At 45.7% G+C, this 4261-nt stretch overlaps 1 pseudogene; it reads right to left on the bottom strand.

Moving 5' to 3' along the window:
• Positions 1-2010: 2010 nt before the first annotated feature.
• On the bottom strand, positions 2011-3797 carry LOC123430722 (annotated as a pseudogene).
• Positions 3798-4261: the final 464 nt, after the last annotated feature.

Here is a 4261-nt window from a genome sequence, read left to right as displayed (position 1 = left end):
CCATAGAAAAAAAACACGACACAAAACATAATAACATCCCACTCAAAAAATATCATATCGGGCCTCACTGCTTCACGAGGGACAAACAGAAAACACGACGCAACGGTAATGATCACGACTTAGAAACACATGTACCTAACAGTATATGAGTTAGATGAAATATTGTTAACTCTTGTTTAGATGATGTTTAGCAAACCAATCCAAAATGAGACATCAGACCGCCGCGCGAAAACAGCCCAGCAAAAGACGCACGCATGAACAGGTCGACAAGTAAACACCAGTCACACGACGCGACATGTAGCGTGCATGACAAAAATGACCCGCGATCAAGATTTGCATGACATTTAAAGTGAACATATGACATGATGAGGATCGGGACCCTCGCCTCTACCATTACAGAATGGAAAAAGTACATGAATTTTAAAAAATAAAGAAAGAAGAGAAAAGGAGAAAATAAAAATAAAAATAAAAACAAAAAATCATGAATTTAAAAATAGTTCATAATTGAAAACAAATAATGAAATAGAAAAAGGAAAAATAAAATAAAATAAAAAGGAAACAAACAAAAAAAAACTGAGAATCAAGTGAAAGTGTATGAAAATGAGAAGAACTAGATTTGAATCGTTGCACAAACTTGTGAAAAGAAATAGAAAAAGACACCGGGCGGTGGAAAATACTGTTCGACCGGCGGCACGCGACCCGCTGATTTGGCATGCAACTTTTTTTCGTCTAAATTTATTGCGACCAGCGTTCATATTTGCTACAAGCGTTTTTTATTTGCTACATTTGTCCAATAAAAAAGCTGCATATATGTTTGGTTGCATCGTGGATTTTTCGTTACAATCGGTGTTTCTACTTTTGCTACAATCTTGTTAATTTTTGCTACAACCAGCATCATTTTTTGCTGCAACCGTTCAGTAAGAAAGTTGCATCCACGTTCTGAGAGTTGCAACTCGAGTTCACCGGATTGCTTTGCTACAATCCTTTTTTTATTTTGTTACCACGCAATATCAACATTGTTTTTTTAGGATCACGTTGATATTTTTGTACTACAACCATATTTTTGTTGCAACCATATAAAAATTTACTGCATCATGATCAAAATTTACTGTATTGAGAAATATTTATTGCATGCATACATCTGATGGTGCGGACGCGCGACGGCTGTCGGATCGTGCGGCCCGCGCGGGGCCGGCCGAAAGATTCGGCCGGCACGCCGACGCAGAGCACTGCCCAAAAAACAAAGGCCAACTAGTTGTGATTCTGAAGAGGTATGTGAATGGAGCATAGACAAAAAACGGTCCACCAATCCAGTATCACCAAAAAACATGACAACGGCTAGACATCGCATTAGCAACGACCTGGAGATGAGCTACACACGAGACAAAGCTGTAAGCGACCGCACCAGCCAGCCCCATCACGTTTTGCACAAATATTAAAGACAGATGATCCAACGACTCTGGACTTATGTGAAATAGCTAATTTCACATCTAGATCTGAAATAACAAATCTGTTAGCGGTTACTTCATAATCGGTTTTCACTTTTGGCATGTTTTTAATACGTGCCTGTATTTTTTCGGATTTATTTCAAATCTTACGATGATGTATGTTCGGTGCGCGAAGACATTTTCGTCGACTACGAGTGCATCTGTGACGACTTTATCAATATTAAGATGATGTATTGGTTTAGTCTTCAAACGTGTTCATAGGAGCATGGTGGATCGTGCACCTGCACCGTTATGTATTGCATGTTGGCACATGCTTGGTGGTAGTGCCAGCTACGTACCTCTCACCCATGATGGGGCATTTATTACAGCTAACCACCTACTAGCATGTTGCTGCGGTTCAACTAACATTGGTATAGGGGATGTCAAGAAAAGAAAAAAGTAGTGAGCTTCGAGAGCAACAGCTAGATCATCATAAACTCACTGACCTTAGCTAGTGAAATGCAGTAACCGAGAATTTTAAGTAGCAAATGGGACTAGCTCAATAATGTACAGCGAACTGATTAACTGTAGCAAGGAATGGGAACATGAAGATAAAAAAAAATACTATTACAACACAACGATCGCCATGGCAGGACAAGAGGTGCAGCCAGCTTACTGGAAAGACTTGAGCGTCCCGAGGAAACCCGCAATTCCAGCAATGGTGGTCAGCACGGCGATGATGGCTGTCTGGTTCCTGTAACCGAACCTGTACAGTTTGATCCACAACCGCCTATCGGACCTGTAGTTTTCAATAGCTACAATGGTATTGTAATAGCAGTTCCCGGGGCGCAGGTGCTTCTCGAGCCCGGTGAACAGCTCGAGCGCGTCCTCGTTGGTGAGCCCTCCTCCTTGCAGGATATGCTTCTTCCGCAGCTCCTGCACATCAGTATCATTGTCCGTGACCATCCCCAGGAGGCAGAGGTACGCGCAGACAGTAGACATTGTATCGTCAACTTCACCGAAATCCGGCGTGATGCACAGCTCGAAAGCTGCCATGTTGACGAGGAACCGTGCGTTAGCATCGTCGAGTGACACCGGAGGCAAGAAGAGCTTGCCGGTGAACCACCCTCTTGTGACGCGCATCTTGTTTATCTCCGCTGTAGTTTTGTCGGCTGTGAGCCTAATGCCCATCTCTGCAAGTTCGATGACGCTGACAGACAATGATACTTTTTTGGCATTGTCACTTAGGCCTTGCCCGGAGCCATCATCAGTAGTACTACTGTCGGTGCTTCCTACGATGTAGAATCGTAGGAGGCCGAGGAGATGCGGCGGTTTGTAGCTCTCGTCCAGGATCGGAGGATCAAATTTAAGATGCCGCCGGGTTTGCAGGCATTGTTTGACACGTCCGACGAAGGTCTCCATGTCCAGGCCAGGCTTGGGCATGAGCTTCATCAGCTTGTCAACCACCACCCAGGGGAGCTGGTTCTCAACTCTCAAGCAGCATAATGTCACTGAAGATGCCGAGCTCGATGGAGCTGAAAGCATCCCTCAACGACGGGTGCACATCTGCTATGGGGTGGTCCTCGTCGTTGTTGTCTCTGCACATAAACAGCATGTACTGCAGCAGGAAGCAGCCATCATAGAACATCATGGGCTTGAAGTCGTTGTCGCTGAGAAGCCGCAGCTTGTCGGCGTCATAGCACCTGCGGGCTTCGTCCGCCACCGCGAAGACCGCCCCGTACACCTCCTCGACGGAGCGGCCCGATTCGTTGATGAAGTGGCAGGCGGCCGCGTACTTTGTGCTCTCCATCTGCGGGATGGCCTCACCCTTCCCGTGGTGGTACGGGCCGATGGACACGACCTTGGGTTCGGAGTACTTGGAGAGCTCTTCGCCTTTCATGCTGGGAGGGAACAGGTGCATCTTCGTTTGCATCTTCTGAAGATCATCCTCAAATGCTCGTGCTGCTTTCTCGAAGTCTTCCATAGGATTGCTCCGCTCATGCTGATACTCAGTACTCTCCTCCATGACAGCCAGCTTCAGCTCCTGCTGTCCGCCGGAGCTGACGACCAGATCAGTGTTGCTAGCAGGAACAGCAACTGTCATCTGCAAAGGGAGGGAAGGAACCCATACATTTGGTTCCATGGTCGGCCTCCCCTGCCAGTAATCAGCCACGGCCAGCTGATACTCGTAATCGTAAGCTACCTGCATCTGCATGTTAACAAACTAAGAGAACTACTGGATGGATGCTATTGCTAAGTTGCTAACAACAAAGATGAAAATTACAGTGCTGCTTTCAAAGGAGAAATATGCATGTACAAATGTCTTGGCAAAGACTGGAAAGAGAAGCAGCCAGACAGGAGTTGAAAACCGAAGCTACATCGGTTATCCTCTGCGAAGACGTCGCTCCTCTTTATATAGGCCAGCCGGCCACGGGTGGTTTTCTCTCTTCTTCTTCGTTCAAGATTACCTTAAACAGAATATTATGGAAATAACGGGCATGATGGCCCGGCCAGACGCCATTTGCAAGAGACATGTTCGATCGGGACAAAATACACAGCCGACATTCACATGCATGCATGTCTCGTCAACCAGGTCACCATAATATATATGCGTGCCTGCATAACAGTGAAACCTTTTTAACTTCTTCAACGTGCAACACAGCCTGGAGGAACCTTTCAACTTGTTAATGATGATTAAGGCCCCCTTCTCTGACAAAGTGCTTCTCATGTCAGAGTGGGATCCGACTGTCCATAAGGTAAAAATGAATGAGACCAACCCGGGTTAGACTAGCCTGCTGGTATTTTTTTATAGAAGAAAACTCCGTGAGCATCTA

The sequence above is a fragment of the Hordeum vulgare genome, chromosome 2H (assembly GCF_904849725.1).
Source record: "Hordeum vulgare subsp. vulgare chromosome 2H, MorexV3_pseudomolecules_assembly, whole genome shotgun sequence".
Classification (NCBI taxonomy): domain Eukaryota; kingdom Viridiplantae; phylum Streptophyta; class Magnoliopsida; order Poales; family Poaceae; genus Hordeum; species Hordeum vulgare.
Note: the sequence above shows the minus strand (reverse complement) of the source record. Positions and strands in the feature narration are given on the sequence as shown.